The 19,192-nt window shown below is 34.3% G+C and overlaps 1 long non-coding RNA gene across 4 annotated transcripts in view; it reads left to right on the top strand.

Moving 5' to 3' along the window:
• The window catches only part of LOC110741444, a 63,276-nt gene extending 44,468 nt beyond the window's left edge, over positions 1-18,808 (top strand). For 3 of the 4 annotated variants that reach the window (XR_004177830.1, XR_004177833.1, XR_004177831.1), the window contains 3 exons: positions 9,735-9,867; positions 13,508-13,636; positions 14,054-18,808. This is a non-coding gene — a long non-coding RNA (uncharacterized LOC110741444). The remainder of the gene's footprint in view (positions 1-9,734; positions 9,868-13,507; positions 13,637-14,053) is intronic. The other variant, XR_004177832.1, reaches the window with a different exon arrangement.
• Positions 18,809-19,192: the final 384 nt, after the last annotated feature.

Raw genomic sequence — 19,192 nt, 5'->3', positions numbered from 1 at the left:
GTCTATTCCCACCAGCAGAGAGATCTGGGACTTCAGACCTGCCATTCAGTTTTTTTTTTTTTCCCACAGAGTGTTCCCTTGATGTGGTGCTCTCCCACTTCCCTAGGAATGGGGCTTCCTGAGAAGTCCTGTACTGCAGTGGTTATTATCGCTCTTCTGGGTCTAGTCCCACCATGGGGCTATGAGGGTCTGGGCTGGTGCTGGAGAATGTCTGCAAAGAATCCAGTGATGTGATCTGTCTTCAAGTCTCCCAGCACTGGATACCAGCACCTGCTCTGATGAAAGTGGCAGGGGAGTGAGGTATACTCTGTGAAATTCCTTGGTTGTAGCTAGGCTTAGTGTGCTGGGTTTCTCACGTGTTGGTTACACTAGTAGTGAACTTGTCATGTGGACAGACTCAGGACTTCTGTTTAGCTAGGGTGTGGCAGGCAGCGGTGTTAGCTGAGATCACCAGCCATTTTCTTCTTCCTGGGAAGAGTAGTCTTCTGCCAAGAGGAATTGTAATACCCTCAGTTGGTTGGCCTCCAGCCAGGATGTGGCACTTCCAGTAGAGCCCCAGCTGCCATACAAGCAGTGGGATGTGAGCTTGCCCTAAGATGTCCAGGGGAAGTATTCTGGTTCCTCATATGATGGGCAGGGCCGTAAAGCTCTCAAAACTTGATGTATTTTGTGTTAAGCTACCAGAGTGGGTGGAGAAATACCACTCTGTAGGGGCAGGGTTAGGAGGATCTGAGCTCAGTCTCTGCTTGGGTGGGGCTGGCCCTGGCCACTGTGGGGAACCCAGTAGAGGTAGCCACCGGGGTGATGTCCCAGAGGGGAGTACAACTGTCTTTTGTGTAGATGAGTTCCCAAAAGGAATGGGGAGGAGTGGGCAGCAGTAAGCCTCACCCAACTCCCATGCAGTCGTCAAGACCAGTCTCCTTCCTGCATTTTCCCACTAATAGCACTGTGTTTAGATCCAGGCAGCCTGTGCACAGAACTAAGACCTGTCCCAGGCTATAAGTACCACCACAGAGACAGCAAGCCTGGCTTTGAGGCTCTGCCCCTCCCCGTCTGCCTACAAGACCAGGCACCCAGTTTCTGCCCTCCTGTCTGTGGCACACTTCCCACTCGCCCCGGTGTTCTGTTCAAGGGCATTCGTTCTCACTTGAAATTATATCACAGCCTTTAATTGGGAACTTCTTTAACCTTGTGACTCCTCCCTGAGCCTGTTGGCTGACTTCCCCCGAGGACCCCTGTGAGATACAGTTGGGAATGGCTTCTCTCAGTTCATGACAGAGACTGGGAATGTCTGCCAGGCACATCCCACTGCTGCTTCTACTTCTACATTTCACACTGCTCCCTATGTTCATTCCAGCTCTGGGTAGGGATAAGACCTTCTCCCGTGGTCTGGATTTTCATATTTCCCGGTGGGGATGTGTGTTTAGAGGCCAGCCCTCCCACCTCATACTCTGCAAAATTACAGTTTTTCATCTCCTCACAGAGTAGGCTGTGGCCTGCTGCTTCTTTCAAAGGATGTGTGGATTTTTATGGCTTAGTAAGTTCCTGTGGTGGTTCTTGAAAAAAAAAAAAAATCACAGTGTGATTCTCTACCAACTATTCTGTCCTTCCAAGTAGGAAGCATAGATGACGCTAACACTGTCATCTATGCACCATCTTGAAAAACAAATAAAGCATCTTAATTCTGGAAAGGGCACCTCACAAGAATCCAGGTCTCTTTGGAATATAAATTGTAACATTTGTCCTCATTTTTTATTAGTATCATCAAGAATCATAAAAGTTAGATGACTACTCCAAAGATGTATAAGAAGTATCAGTGACTGTGAAGAGAGAAGAATACAGGTTTTCCATATTCTGGTATATTAATTTGTTATTTTTTAAAAATCAGATTATCATTAGTCCCAGTTATCTGGCCCTAGTATTTCTATTTAAGACTAAAGGAAAGAAGGAATAACTGTGGCTATTTCCACATTATTTTAAGTCTATCAGCGAATAGTACATACTACATCTTTAATTTTGAGACTAAATCGTTGAACACCAGATGGTGAGTATGATGTTATAATATATATCTAAATATTATATTTTCAAATACTGAACATTTGACAAACCAAGAAAAGACATCATTTCTGTATGCCATGTATGCTAGATGAAACAACTGGATCCCCATCTATATCAAAATGTCTTTCTGGGGATAAAAATGATCTTAATTAAACATTACAATCACAATTTCATGTGTCTCTAAAGCATATAAAAGGTTTTTATACAATATTTTAAAAATTCAATTTTAAGTTTTCTGTTAGGCATTTGTATAGCCATTTGGTCCTTATAAACATCCCTTTGAATAGGTAGGATAGGTATTACCATCACTCCCACTTGAATGGTGAAAAGAAAAATTGAGGACAATTTAACTTAAATCACTTCCCAAAAGTTGCACTGGAAGTGATAGATGTGAACTCCTTCCAAGTCTTGACTCAAATTATGTTAATGATCCACCATATTCTTATACTAAGACCCTTGTTATACTACGGCCTGCTCATAAGTCAACTATTCATAATTAAGCCTCACTACCTGTGGCAGTAAAATAGAGGGAAATAAACATTCCCTCAAAAACATAGATGCTGAAATAGTAACAGTGAGGTTACAAAAATACTGTCACTGTGTAGTATTTGAGCCACCTGAACTCAAGCACATGTAATTCCCGAGTAATTGTAATCATTTATATTCAGGCTGCATTAATTAAAAACAAAAACTAAAAAATAAATAAGCAAAACAAGTAAATGCATAAATATATAAATAGTGATGCAGTACACTCAACATTAAGAAAGAATTGGTAAATACTACAATTAATTCACATTCTTGGTGAAGAAAATGGTGGGTTTAAATGGTGTTGGAAAATGTCTAGAGAGTTTTGATCTATATGTTGTTACTTAAAATAGCATAGATATTTGGTATAATATCTATATTATATGAAACACAGTTGTGTTTCCTAGTATGTTATCTTCTGACATTTTATAAAGGTTAAAAATGCCAATTTTGCTTTTAACAATTTTGAAATTTCACTCACATATGGTGTCACTCCAAAATACCAAGTAGGTTTTCTAATTATTTTCAACTTAGCTTTGGTTTCTTAGAAGTTAAGAAATACTGTGGAGGCTACAATAATATTTACTTCAAAAAAAATTATTACTCTGTCTTCCAAGTGATTTATACACTGGCTCAGATTTTTTCACTGCAATATCAATAAAAATTTAGTGATTTGTGTTTTTGCGAAGCTTCGAAAATATTTTATTCTAAATTGAAGGAGACATTATTGCTATATTGACACTCAGTGTCCTTGAATCTACTCTTCTTCCAAATATAAACTGAATATCTACATCTGTAACAGTTCTCCTTTACTTATTTGCTTTAGAAGCACAAAGAACACATGGTGTATCACCTTAAAAATGCCATTAATTGAGTGAAGCTAGTCTTTTCCTCCACAAAACTTGGTTTTTTACAAACTTGAACACTTGAATGAATTCTATTTAATCCCAGACTCTGGCAATCCATTATTTACATGCTTTGCCAGTTCTGTCTAGAATAGCAGAGGTGGCCACTTCAATGAGAAACTGTGACTATGACTGTGTTATAGTGATGTGTCTCTCTTATTCTCTGGTTTCCAGACTACATTGTCATGAACTCAGTTGTGTTCCTTCAAAATTCATATGTTGAAACCCTAAATCCCAACGTAACTGTCTTCGGAAATAGAGCCTTTAAAGAGGTAATTAATCTTAAATAAGGTAATAAGGACACATATGACTCTAATCACACTTGACTAGTGTTCTTATAGGAAGAGGAAAAGACACCAGGAACGAACGCTCTTCAATTGCACAGGACAGGACCTGTGAGGACACAGCGAGGAGATGACCATTGGCAAACCAGGAAGAGGCCTCCTGAGAAACCAACCCTGAGGGCATTTTGATCTTGGACTTATAGCCTCCAGAACTATGAGAAAATAAACTGCTGTTGTTTAAGTCACCTACTCTGTGGTATTTAGTTATGGTACTTTAAGCAGACGAATCCACATATCTATCCAACTTTTCATACCTTTTGTGACATAGACTAAGCCTTTGTTTTTCTGTTTATGCTGTCCTCAGAAGTGCTGCTTCTTGCTGCTTGGCAGTGTCTTTAGCATTTTACCTCCCATAGAAAGATGTCCAAACTTAAAAGATTAGAAATGACTCAAGTTCAAGAAACATTGTTAGAAAATAAAGAATACAGTAACTATTCATCAAATAATAGATTTATGCAGTCCATATAAAAGCTCTCTCTCTTTTTTAAGAAAGAGAAAAAGCCATCCTAAAATGTATATGAAATCTCAAGGAACCCTGAACAGCCAAAACAGTCTTTAAAAAGGAGAACAAAGTTAGAGGTCTCACATTTCCTTATTTCAAAACTTACAAAGTTGAAGTAGTCAAAACAGTGTGTTACTAGAATAAAGACAGAAATATAGTCAGTGAAATGGAATAGACAGTTCAGAAATACAACCTTACATATATGGTCGAAATATTTTCAACAAGGATGCCAAGGTTATTCAATGGGGAAAGGGCAGTCTTTTAAACAAATGATGCTGGGAAAACAATGTCCACATGCAAAAGAATAAAGTTGGATCCATATCTTATACCACATATGAAAATTAACTCAAGATAGATCAAGATCTAAATATATGAATTAAAACTATAAAAGTCTTAGAAGAAAACATAGGCGAAAAGCTTTATAACCTTAGATTTGGCAACATATTTTTGGATATGATACCAAAACACTGGCAACAAAAGTTAAAATAGATAAATTGAACCATATAACTTTAAAAAAATGTGCATCAAAGGACACAACAGAGTAAAAAGGCAGAATGAGAAAATATTTTCATATCATATATATAATAAGGGGTGAATATCTAGAGAGAACGACAATTCAACAACAACAACAAAACAACCCAATTTTAAAAATGGGCAAAACACTTAAATAGACATTTCTGCAAAGATACCCAAATGGACAACAGATAGGTAAAAAGATACTCAGCATCATCAATTATTAGAGGAATGAAAATCAAAACCACAGGCAGAAACAGCATCACACCTTTAGGATGGCTACTATAAAAAAGGAAGTAGCAAATGTTGACGATGTAGGGAAATTAGAACCTTTGTGTACTATTGGTGGTAATGAAAAGTGGTTCAGCTGTTACGAAATACCAGTGTGTTGGTCTAAAAAATTTAAAAATATAATTACCAAAGAATCCAGCAATTTCACTTCTGGGTATATACCTGTTATGATCTGATGTGTCCCCACAAAATTCTGATGTTGAAGTGTTAGCCCTAATACCTCAGAATGTGATTGTATTTGGAGATAGGGACTTCAAAGAGGTAATTAAGTTAAAATGAGGTCATTAGGTTGAGCTCTAATCCAATATGACTGGTGTCCTTTTAACAAGATGAAATTAGGACAAAGATCTACATAGAGGGAAGACTATATGAAGACACAGGGAGAAGATAGGTATCTACAAACCAAGTAAAGAGGCCTCAGAAGACACCAATTCTGCCATTACCTTAATCTTGGACTTCTAGCCTCCAGAATTGTGAGAAATTTCTGTTGGTTAACCCACCCAGTTTGAGGTCTTTGTCATGGAAGCCCTAGAAGACTAATACAATACCCCAAAGAATTGAAAACAGGTTTTCTAATAAATACGTGTACACCAATATTCACAGCAGCATTATTCACAATAACCTCACAATAAATATCAACAAAGTGTCCATCGACAAATGATTGGATAAACAAAATATGGTATATACATGTAATGGAATATTATTCAGCCTTAAAAAGGAAGGAGATTCTACCACATGCTACAACATGGATTAACCTAGAGGACATTATGCTAAGCGAAATGAACCCATCACAAAAAGACAAATACTATATTATTCCACATATATGAGGTACCTAGAGTAGTCACATTCACAGACAGAAAGTAGAATTCTGGCTGCCAGGGAGGGGAGGGAAAAATGGGAAGTTGTTATTTAACGGATATATACAACAATGTGAATATACTCATCACTACTGAAAGGTACACTTAAAATTGGTTAAGATGGCAAAATGTGTATTACATGTATTTTTCCACAATTCAAAAAATATGTTTAAAACACACTTAGAAGGAATAAGTTCATTTAAGATTGGTGGAAAAGTCATTGCAATTGTCACCATAAAAGTAATGGCAAAATCCATAATTATTTTTGTACCAACCTAATAGTATCTGATAGTAAAATGGAGAAATTATAGTTAACAATGGTTTATTATATATTTCAAAAAATAGCTGGAAGAGAAAGAATTGTAATGTTCCCAACACAAAGAAAACTGTTTGAGGTGATAGATATCCCAAATGTCCTGATTTGATCATTACACATTGTAAACATATATAAACATAGCACATGTACTTTCAAAATATACACGACCATGATATAACAATAAGAAATACCAAAAATCAAAATCAAAATAAATGAAAAACAAGTTTCTGTAATGTGATGGTCCTGTAGCTGTTAGTGGCTGCATGTTTTTAAAATCAATATGAGCATTAATTTGGCTGTAGTATTATCAGAATTGGAGTTGCCAGTTGATATCCAGCTAAATTTGAATTTCAGATAAACAATGAATGTTAGTACCAGTGTGTGTCAAATGTTATATGGCACATAATTATACTACGATAAAATTTGTTGTTTATCCAAAATTTACATTTGACTGAGTATCCTGTGTTTTTATTTGTTAAATTTGTTAACAAAAAGAAATGTATAGTTTATATATTACATATTTCATGATACTTTACCAGAGAAAAGCTCATGTTATTCAATGTAAAAGAGATATAGTATCTTATATTTGAGTATTTGGAATTATAAAGGAAGGAATATCTGGAATGTCAAATTTCGCAGTGCCAGCGACATTTGAATGCCACAGGTGATCCTGGTAAAAAGATACCATCCACAGATACTCTTTCCAGTTTTAACTCTAGTCTCTTATTTACTCTCCTTTGGCCCTTCAAATGTTTCTGCATTTAAACCTCTCCTACCTCTTTTTCAAATACGATTTTTTGGTAGGGGTAATTTTTTTTTTTGAGACAATATTTTAAAAGCATTTCTTCGGATGTAAGATAATTGTTTACATACACACACAGACATTCACAAACACACACACACACCTTTATTTCTGGGATAAAATAAATCTATTAAATGTTGAGTCAAATTTTTGAAAAGTGTATTTTAATTGACAGCTAATCATTGTCACCTTAAATTACTCAATCAAACAAAATAGTCAAATACCAAAAAGGTGACAGTGGAAAGCACATGTAACTTATAATCAGAAAGTCTTTGCTATTTTATTGGACTGGTGATCATGGGCAAGTCATATAGCCTTTTTAGTAACACTGGCATGATCATCATAATACCTACTACTCAGGATTATTGTGAAAATTGTCAACTTGTTTCATATACAAAAATATGTAGAAAGCTATTAGTTTATGACGGCTTTGGGAGGTGTAAATGAGAATGGGATTAATTAGAGTCTGAAGTGCTGCCATTAGGGGAGCGAAGAAGTAGAGTTAGGGTACTCAGGAAGTGAAAAAGAGAAAGACAAAAAACGTAGAAAAGAGGCAGACACAGCGACTCATGCCTGTAAACCCAGCACTTTGGGAGGCTGAGGCAGGAGGATTGCTTGAGCCCTGGAGTTTGGGATTTTAGTCAGCTATAATCACACCACCACACTCCAGACCAGGTGAGAGAGTGACACTCGGTTTCAAGAAAAAAAAAAAAGTTGAAAACTATTAAAGTAACAAGACAAATTACAAACTTTCTATGTATTTCTGGGTCTTTCTCAATTTGGATATGAGAAATTAACAGAGAAACAGAATCAGCTGTTTGGAGTAGAGAAATTAGAAAAGAGAAGGCAGCAGTTAGAGTATAGGAGAGATTTTGGATTATTTCCATTATCTAATTTACAGATTAGTATTAATACACAGAATATACTCTGAAACAGAAAAGAGAAGAATAAAATACTATATATTGAACAACTGGGGGCCAATTATTTCATTAAAATTTTCACATCCACACAGTACTCAAGAAGATATGCCGATTGTTTTCTCTTTACTTATGAATCCCATCTTCATGCTAACCAATTTGCATTGGTACATTAGGAGATGGGCAATTTTAAATGAACAGATAATTTTTTTTAAGTTTTAAAATTTTCCAACAATGTGGTTTTGGATCCTATATTATATTGAGCACTTCATCAAAATAATGTTAATACAATAGTAGATGTATTCAATGAGAAAGGGTTGACCTATTTAATAAGCAGTGTATCTACCTGGAAGCAATTAAAAATAGATACCCATATTACACTATTTATAAAAGTTAATACCGGTTGAGTTAAATAATTATTTTCTTGCAACACTGTCAAAAAATCTTGGTACCTAATGTGTAATACCAGAAACCTAGAGTGTTTAAAACTCAGAGGTAGCTAAATAAAATTTAAACCATTTTTAGAGCAAAAAAAATGAGCAAAAATAATAAACACGTGATGTAGCTGGAAAAAACGACAATGAAAATAACAGGCAATGTGTTCATTTTAGTAATACACAAAAAGTTCTTACAAACTGACAGGAAGATGACAAAATATGCAATATGAAAATGGACAAAAGCTATACATACTCAATGTACAAAAAGCCAACTTAAATACCTAACACTTTGAAAAGGAAAATTCACTAGTTACTAGGAAAATAGAAATGAATATAACAATGATTTAATCTGAAAAACTATATAATGTTCTAAAACCTAATGCTAGTGTGGTTATGAAGTAAAAGGATAGTCTCTTAGATGGCTGGTTGAACTGTAAAACAATTTAACCTTGTTTAGCCTCTGTTCCAGAGGGCTCAGTGAATTAATCTTTAAAATGAGAATCTGGCAATATCTTTCCTAGAAAGCAACATTTTTTTTTTTAAAAAGTTTCTTTTTGTAGAAAGCTATTCTGTAGAAGCAAATGTGCCAATCTGTAAGAGTCTGTATATAAAGATATCTATTGCATAATTGTTTGGATTAATAAAAAGATAACAAAACAATTCTATATATGTAAGATTGCATATGTGCATACATAATATGTGTATATATATGCACATATTATATATGTATATGTAAAGAGAGAAAGTTTATAAAATAATTAAAATATGGAGAAAAATACATGTGGACAAAGCTAAGTTGTGAATATTGGGATATTTGAGGGCATGGGGATCAGGATGGGCTTTCTTTCAGGAAGAAGAAAGGCAATAAATCAGTATTTAGAAAATTCCTATGCATGATGTAAAAACTAACTAAAAATTCAATTAGTGAAACCACATTATGAATTGTTCTTTTAAAATACACCTACATGTAGAGGCAATAACCTTTTTTAAAAAAGCTTATTGAAAATAAGTGTAACAATACTGAATAAAATAAAGTTTTGGAGATTAAATTGGCCATACCATCTCTAATAGAGTCTTTACATTATTTAAAATAGGACAAAAGCCGGGAGACTGTTTCAGTCCAAATATTATCTAATTGATAGGAAATGATCTAGGAATCTGTTTATTTAATCTAGGCTTTTGTAAGTCTTAAAGGCAAATTAGAACTATTGAGTAAAATTGCTTTCAAAGTTAAACTGCCTTTATTATTTTTTTTTTTTCTTGGAAGTTTGCTTGACTTCACTTAATCTGCTGGAAGCTGATCCTTTTCATGTCCATGTTTAAGGAAGTGTTGAAGGTCACATCACTCAAAGCCAACATCAGCAGGCATCCTACCAGGATAATCTCTGAAGAGGTCAGAGGTGAGAATGACACAGGGAAGAGGCAAATTTTACCAGTCCAGTTCAAGGAATTTGTCACTCTTTCTTATGGGGGAACTCTTTTCAATAGAAAAGGAAAGGGTGCCAGTAAAAAGACAATGGAATTCCTTCCATTTTATGTAGATTTATTTTGTTCATGAGAAAAAGGAATAAAACATTTGTTTTCTCAGTGTTTTAAGGAAGGATATAGTGTTTTGTTGAATGTAGGCCATTTTTGTGGGTTTACTAGTGCTGTGGACTAAATTGTGTCCCCTCTCCACACTTCACATGTTCAAACCCTAACCCCCAATGTGATCGTACTGGTCCTGTAAGGATGTAATAAAGGCTAAATGAATTCATACGGATTGGACTCTAATCCAACAGGGCTGGTACCCTTAAAGAAGAGGAAGATATACAAGAACTTTCTTTAGGCAGTGTGAGGACACAGTAAGAAAGTGATCCATCTGCAGTCAAGGAAGAGAGTCCTCCCCAGAAACCAAACCCTGTTAGAATTTTAATCTTGAACTTGCTAGCCTTCAGAACTGTGAGAAAATAAATCTCTGATGTTTAAGCCACTTAGTCTATGTTACTTTAGTATGGCAGCCTAGAACCTACTAAGACAACTTGTAAAACAATGTGTCAACGTGCTTTCTGTTTCATTTGTATTGGCTTCCATTCTTTTGATATCTAACAAGGGTTATGAATGTTCATTTGAGTCAGCAGTTCCATCATTATCATTATTTCTAATTTAATAAGTGTGTTTAATTTCAAATACATATTGTTCAAAATCTATGATTTTATATTGCAATTTATTTTTTATTTGTAATGAGTATTAGGGAAATAAGAATTTGGCATTTTCTACTGTTTCTACTTAAAAATCAGATTCATACCATTTATGTAATGTGGAATTTGAAATAAAATAATGATGTTTAAAGCTTTGTTGATGCAAAATTCATCCTTCATATATGTTTGAAGGTGGATAATTAAAGGTTAATTTCTGGGATTCAGTATTTTAATCTTAGATGAATAAGGAGCTTTTTGAACATCAATTCCAAAATTTTAGTTTTACAAACAGAAACTTGGGCTTAAGGAAATTTAAATTACTTACCCTCGGTTATACTTTTGTTAGTGTTGATAAAGGGAAAATTTGTTGGCAGAGAGATCGTGAAAGAATAATTAAGAATTGAAACAGAAACCACACTTACAAAGTGTACCCTGAATCATAGAGATAAATGGTATCAGAAAAAAAAATCATGATGTTTATCACAGACTTTTCTAAACTCCCATTATTTTAGCACCAGCAGTTTGTTTAGACTCATGTGGTTTTGATAAGACCACACACAAACTGATTAACAGTGGTTCCACATGGTCTCATAAATTTTAAAGATAAGAACCTCTGACAGTTCCAGCAATACACTGGTTTACACAATCTGACCAGTTTCTCCAGAATCATCCAATGACTCCAGCACCCAAAACTCTGTAAGCAACTTTTCTTCAGTTTTATCCTAACTCCTTTTGATGTATCCTATGATCTCCCATGCTGTGTTTTTTGTGATTTTTGTTTTGTTTTTGCTGTAAGAAGCAATAACTTACCTTTGTTGATCACAGATATGTTCCTGGTAGTCTTTGAATAATGGGAACAGAGACTGTCCAAATCAAGAATTAGAAAATACATAATTTTTGGATTATTTTCAAGAAAGACACCCTCCATTAACTCTTAGATTTTATCCTACCAAAGAAACTACCGTTTTTTTTCAAATCTGATTTCTGTCTTTCCATTTCAGCCTTTATTTATTTTCATTTTGAAGACTATTAATTATGTCACTTAATGGGGGAACATCTTCAAGGATGTTGGTTTCTGAATTCTGCACCTATGGCAAAAACTGTAGATACAGTTGTCCCTTAGTATCCATGGAAGATTAGTCCCAGGACCTCCTGTGGATACCAAAATCTGCAGATCCTCAAGTCCCTAATATAAAATGGCACAGTATTTATATGTAACCTAGGGATACCCTCCATATACGTTAGATTATCTCAAGATTATTTATAGTACCTAGTACAATGTAAATGCTATGTAAATGGTTGTTGTACCGCATTGTTTAAGGCAGAATGATAAAAATAAATACTATATATGTCAATATAGAAGCATTTTTTTCAATATTTTTGGTTCAAGAACTGGTTGAATCCACAGACGCAGAACCCAGGTACAGACAGCAGACTGTAATCACAAAGCTCTAGAAAAATTATTCTGAAATCTTAATTTAAAATATAATATATTGTTTTGGGTAGATATGTATATTTAAAATAATAAATTATGTACCAAATATAATTATGACATATTTATGCACCTACATATATAAAATAATGCACTAAATATTACACATTGTACATACACATATTATAATTTGATAGGTCAATTTAAATAATTATTTTTATTTTTCTGTTTTTCATGATCTTCCATAGATAAGTGAAATTCACAAGCAATATAAATGTATGGTAATACAATCAGGTATTCCTTAACATTGGGGTACATTCTAAGAAATGTGTCGTTAGGTGATTTTATTATTTTGTGAACATCATAGAGTGTACTTATACAAACCTAGATGTTATAGCCTACTGCACACCTAAGCTATGTGGTATAGCCTATTACTCCCAGGCTACAAATCTGTACAGCATGTTACTGTTCCGAATAGCATAGACAATAATGCATTAGGACAACTGTGACAGCTATAATGGCTGTGACGTCACAAAGCAATAGGTATTTTTCAGCCCCATTATAATCTTCTAGAGTCACTGTTGTAAATGTGGTGCATGACTATATATATTTTTGTTTTATTTGAATGCATAGTATTTCCTAGGCTATTTGTTGCACCAGTATACCCTAAAATGCTGCATTAGGAACAATTTGAATTATTTATTAAATGGTCATGCTAAGAGGGAGTGTGGAAGATCTACCAAATTTGCAATGCTACTGTAACTACTGTCAACAACTAACCAAGTTATCCTCAAAAGACTCCAAACATGCATTTTCAAATTATCTTGGGATCACAAAATTTAGGAATATTTAAAGTAAAATATAGAATAATGCAATAAAATATAGAATAATTCCATATGTGGGAGCATTAGATTTTTGTTAGAATTTAAATATCAAAAGCTGTAATAAAATATACTAGATTGTTCAAAGAAAATATACAACAGTATTAGCAGAAAAACTTTTGTTGTTTGAGTCTGAAAATAGTATTTAAATTTGGCCATTTCAGATACTTGCAGTATCATCATGGACAAATAACATAAAATCTATAAGATAATGTTTGTTCATCATGTTAATAGATGTCCTCTCTTCAGGATTATTGTAAGGTTCAATGTATATTCCAATTTTGTAAGCTATAATATACTAGGAATCTATGCTCATATTCAATTAAAATTAGAAATTCTAAAATCACCGTGGAAAGTAAGCAATATATTTCAAAACTTAAATATTTCATGATAGAAGTATCATTTTCATGAAAATAAATATTTTATATCATGTGGTAACTGTCATGTTCAATTAAATATTGGCTGCAAAGATGTAGTGAAAAACACAGCTCTACCACACTGCAGCTACATGACCTTAGTGAAATCACTTATCCTTTCTGGACTTCAGGTTTCTCATTTGCAAGTTTGGGATAAAAAAGAGAAAAGTGGAAAAATTACAATAAAATGAGGCCTCTAGATATGAAGACTATATGGAAAAACTGTGCCTGAGCCTTTCCACCCTTTCTTCAATTCCCTGGTATGTCAATATTTCCCCATTCTCTTTCTCAGCCTCCTGTTTCCTCCTCATAAGTAGTCCCCCACCTTTCATGTCATGGCTAGAAAACAAAACAAAATAAAAAGCTATTTCCCAGGTCTCTGGGCCAATTCCCCTCAGTCTTCCAAACCAGTTCAGCCTAGACGTACTTATGTTTTCATATAAGAGGTTCTGTTCCACCTGATAAAGAATTATCTTCAGCCTTTTCTTCCTATGCAAACAAATTAAAGGTATAAAAACAGAGAACATAAAGAGATGGCTTAACTTTAAAAAATAAATTCTTCCGTAGATTTTTTTAATACATGCCATCTCACTAAATATTCTTGTTTATTATTTGGAAGATTATAAGGCACTGCAACTATATATTTTCACAATAAACTTGTTACCATTTTCATTCAGATGAGAATTCCTTTCCTATTCAATGTAATACTGACTTTCAGAAGCCAACCAAGAGCTGTAAATCAAGGTTAGTACACGTTATGTTGTCCCCTAGCCTGAGAGTCAAATGAATCTTCTGCATCATTGATGATATAATAAATATCTTTGTATTGCTGTGTTTTACTCAGAAATCAGATGCATTATTATCACACATGACAAAATATCTTTTGCTATACCTCAACATTCAGTGTGAGCTTACAAATTATAGAATTATTTTTAAGAAGACTTTAACCTAGTATGAATAACTTTCCCATTTTCTTTTATAAATGTTGATAGGGAAGTCTAACAAAAAATGTCTTAATAGCCTGCCAGTTGTAATAGGAACATATACTGAATTAAATATGAATTAAGAAGCATAAGCACTAAGTTGACATAACTAAAGACAGAGAATACTCTATTATGCAATGAATTCAGATTATGTAGGCAATATAGGAAATTATGAGAGAGACATCCCAAAATGTGTTTTCCCCTTTTGGCAGCAGAATTTTCAAGTTGTAAATTAATGAGATTGGATTTTATGCTTTCCCCTTCATATTGTCTTACTTTAAATCTCCATAAATCATATCTAAGTTTTTTCTAGCCAAAATGAATGAAATGACAAAAGCTTTTAATAATTCATAAAGCGGCAAAAGAAACAACCTAAAATTATATTCAGCAAGCAAAGCAGAAATTCTATGATTTCTTTTTTTGATTTATACCGCATTTTTATGGTAATTATAAAATAAAACATATGTCTAGTTCACATGGTTTATTTAACTTTCAGTTTTTTACAGAGACTCTGACTCTGACTTTGTGCAGACAGGTAGAACTAAAGTTCATATTTATATTGGGAAAAATCATATTATAGCAAATGTTTTGATTGGAAGAGTGCTTGAGTTTAAATAATAGTGGCTTATTTATATTCCATCACAAATGAATATTTCTTTGGGATTTATTTATTGCTTAGTCTTAAATGAAACTCCATAAATGTTGGTATAAGCATTACATTTTAATCTTAACAGGCTATGACATGTTTGGCTACAGACCTACAGGAAGGCAATCAAGATGTTCTATCAGTTTTAAAGAAAATTGCATGATTTTAGCTGTCACTTTCCTAATCCAGGTTTTTGTGTCAATGACTTCCTAGTTCTAACAGAATTAAGTCCTAAATCCTCAGCCTGCATTGAACTTTTTCTGCTTTAAAGACTACTGTGGACTGAATTGTATCACACCCACCCTTTCCCAGAGTGCCCAAGAATTCATATGTTGAAGCCCTTGCCCACCATATGACTGTTTTGGGAGACAGAGCCTTAAAAGAGGAAATTAAGGTTAAATGAGGCTGTAGGGATTGGACCCTAATCCCTTAAGACTGGTGCTCTCAAAAGAAGAGGAAGAGACATGAGGAAGCTTTCTCTCAACACATGTGCACAGAGAAAGTCTTGGGAGGGCAGAGCAAGAAGGTACTGTCTGCAAGTCGAGGAGAAAGGCCTCATAGTTACCAAGCCTACTGGCACCTTGAGCTTGGACTTTCAGACTTCTAGCCTCCAGAATTGTGAGCAAATACATTTCTGTTGTTTAATCCACCCCATCTGTGTGATTTTTATTATGGCAGCCTGAACTGATGTATGCATGCACTTAGTCTTCCTTTTGAGTCTCATCTCCCTCTCTTGTAATTACATTCATTTTAGTATCTCACTTATAACCTTGCTGCTGCTTATTTGTCTCTCACATTTACCTGCTAGAAGTCTACCTAGGTTTTAAAGCCTATCTTAGATCACCTTTCAATATATTTACTTCCTCTTTCCCACGTATTCTCCTCCCCTAATAGCATATAATCTTTCCTACGTGGAACCCCTTAACACTTTTGATATTTGTTACAGTATATCAACTCACATTTTAGCTATTTGTCATTTATCTTATCATCTCTATTAGATCTGTTAAACAATACATTACGTTAGTTAATTCTTTCTGCAGGTCTACCATATGCCAACTTATGATTACCTGCTGGGTGTCTTTGTTGCTATGGTTAGGTGGAAGTTAGAAAAAAATGTTATTATTGTTACCATTAGGTAGAAATTAGAGAAAGGCAAATCTCAAGTCAATGGGAGGAAGTTCTTTCTTGCAGCCAAAAGTGCCAGAAAGTAATCAGTAGTATTTCTCCATCACTGGAGTTTTTCAGACAACATGTCAGAGATGGCAGTCAGTCTCTTATGAGGAACAATGAGATCTGATTACCTCCATGTTTCTTGTCGGTTATTGTCTACACCGCTTTTAAATAAAATATTCAGTAATATTTTGTTCCATTTACTTGAGTTGGTTGAGTAGCGGAGTAGCTAACTAGTACAATCCACATGCAATTATCAGCAAATTGCAAGATGTGTAACTAAACAAAGGTAAGCAACACACACTAATTTATATCTCACTACACCGTATGGCTTTCTTTATGCTGGATCCTTTATGTGGAACTCACGTGAGCTCACTATTGAATTTGTGGGGATAGGAATCAATTCTCTCATTTAGAAAGAAGAAGCTATGTAAAATTTTGCCCCAGATTCTTTACTTAAAATAGTTCCCAGTAGAGAACATTTTCTTTCTAATTTTTCTTCTCACTCCAGCTGCCTAAAAATCCTTTTTTTCCCTTGCTATCATTCTATGAATTATTCTGTGTCTGGCCTTAATATAAAATTTCATGAAACAATGGGATATATAGATATCTTTAGGGATATCTGTGTCTCTATAGATGTACCTACATTTTAATGGAGATTTAGGAATGCAAAGTAAAATATTAGTAGGCTGAAAAGAACTGGCCTGAAGATAACTTTTATGATATTTATATTAAAAATTAAGCTGATAACTAACATAAGTTTCAAGTGACCTACTTGACACACCATTTTAAGTTAATTACTAGTTATTCTTATCTTTCATAGCATGTGTGAAAAATGATACAACAGATCATAGAGCCATTACTTGGATGAGTTTTGCATCTTTAACAGAAAACATATTTTAACACAATGTTTACTAAATTAAATTCTGTTTCTTCCCAATTAATCTAGTTTGAAAATGTTATGATTATTTTAGCATTCTAATTGTTATGTAAAGATTTCACATTTATTCTCTCTCTTCTGAAGGAAGATTATATATCTATACCCTTTACTATGCAGTTTGTCTGCTTTGCGTAAAATAAGTATACCCCTCCACCCAATTGACTTTGGGCTTGGCCATGTGACTTTGCTTGGTCAATAAAATATAAGCAAAAAGGATAGTGCACCAGTTCTGTGGAAAAACTTTACTAACCATTGCACATATTTGCCGGTTTCTATTTTGAATATTACCATGAAGAATGGCATATACTGAGAGAGGCTGCCCCTTTAGCCTTTGCTCCACAATGGGAAAACATGTGGAGTGGACCTACACTCTCAATCAGAAAACCCGAGTCTGAGACACAGCCTTAAATGGAATCATAGCTGACTTGGAGACCATCTACTAAGAGAGACAGAAGTTTACTGTTCTAAGCCTCTGAGATTTGGGATTATTTGACTAACACAAAGAATTTAGATATTCTATTTCCTGTAATGTCTGACAAGCATAGTCTACTATTTAAGACCTAGCAGTTGACTGGGATTCAAGAGACTTCGAAATCTAGCTTAAATTAATGAATTTATCTCTGTTTAGAATATTTAAAAATTCACCAAATTATGTTTTTAGGCTACTATCCTTTAAAATGTGCCCCTAGAGACTTCCATTTCTAGGTAAATAGAGTAGATGTACTTTATTATTTCTATCATGTACAACTATAAACCAGGACATTTTATGCAAAACAAGCATCAGAAGACTATGAAAGATAGAGAGAAGAAGGCAGACTATCCAGAGACCTGGGAAACAGAAATAACAGTGATGACTACTCTGGGTTTTTATTTTGTCTCCTATATTTGAGACTTGAAGCTAAAGAAACTGGCAACACAGAAATACCAATGAACACAGACAAAAGCCTATTGTCTCTAGCCAAAGTAAAATGAAAGGGGTAACTAGGCAGAACAAAAAACTTTTAGTCAGTCAGTAGTCTAGCCAAATATCATAGGAAAAAATGTCACCCGACCCCACCACTCTAGCCAAGGCCGAGTGGGGAATTTAGACTTCACTCTTGCAAGGTTGTAATGAGGCAATTCAATGTCTCCACTGGGTTTATGTCAGAGAAGACCAGATAAGAGTGAGAATTTCATCCCTGCTAGATAGAAATAAGGAAGCTTCCCCTTTCCCCACTAGAATGGTGTCAAAGGCAACCTAGTGGAGAGTCATAGCATTTACTACTACCCAGTTGTAATGAGGCCACTCTTACCACCATGTCAATGGAGACCACATGAGAACCAGGAGCTCCCAATATTCCTGGCAATAAAGACGAACTTTCCTTACCTTTGGGTGTCAATAGAAACTATTTCTACCACTTTTTGTAATAATGGGTCAATATTTCTGTTCCCCCTTTTCCCTGCTAGAGCAATATCAGAAAAAGCCAGCTAAAAGATTTAAAGTTTAAATAAGATACAGGGTTTTGTAACATAATATGAATATGAAAATGCCCTGGTTTCAATAAAAAATTGCTCATTTTACTGAGAACTAAAAATATTGTAAAGTAAATGCAAAACTGTATCAATTGTTGCCAATGTAGAGATGACAAATAAGTTAGAATTATCTGACAAAAAATCTTATATCTGCTGTGATAAAATATTTCAGTGAGCAACTAAAAACATACTTTAAACAAATTAAAGAAAAAGAAAGCAACATCAAAGAAATTTTTTTAAAAAAGCAAAAAAGACATAAAGAAAAACCAGAAATTTTAGAATTAAAAAATTAACTAGAATGAAAAGCCTGCGGGATGGGCTCAACAACAGAATAGAGTGGACGATGGAAAGGATGAGTAAACTGAAAAATAGTATAATAGAAATTATTCAATCTGAACATCAAAGAAAAGATACAATGGTGCAGGGAGGAATGCAACCTCAGGAACCTGTGGGACTTTAACTTTCATATCACTGGAGTCTCAGAAAAAGAAGAGAAAGAGAGCAAGGCTGAAAATTATAGGCAAATTGAAAATAAAATGATATGCTATGCAAATATTTATCAAAG

Source organism: Papio anubis, chromosome 13 (genome assembly GCF_008728515.1).
Source record: "Papio anubis isolate 15944 chromosome 13, Panubis1.0, whole genome shotgun sequence".
NCBI lineage: Eukaryota > Metazoa > Chordata > Mammalia > Primates > Cercopithecidae > Papio > Papio anubis.
Note: the sequence above shows the minus strand (reverse complement) of the source record. Positions and strands in the feature narration are given on the sequence as shown.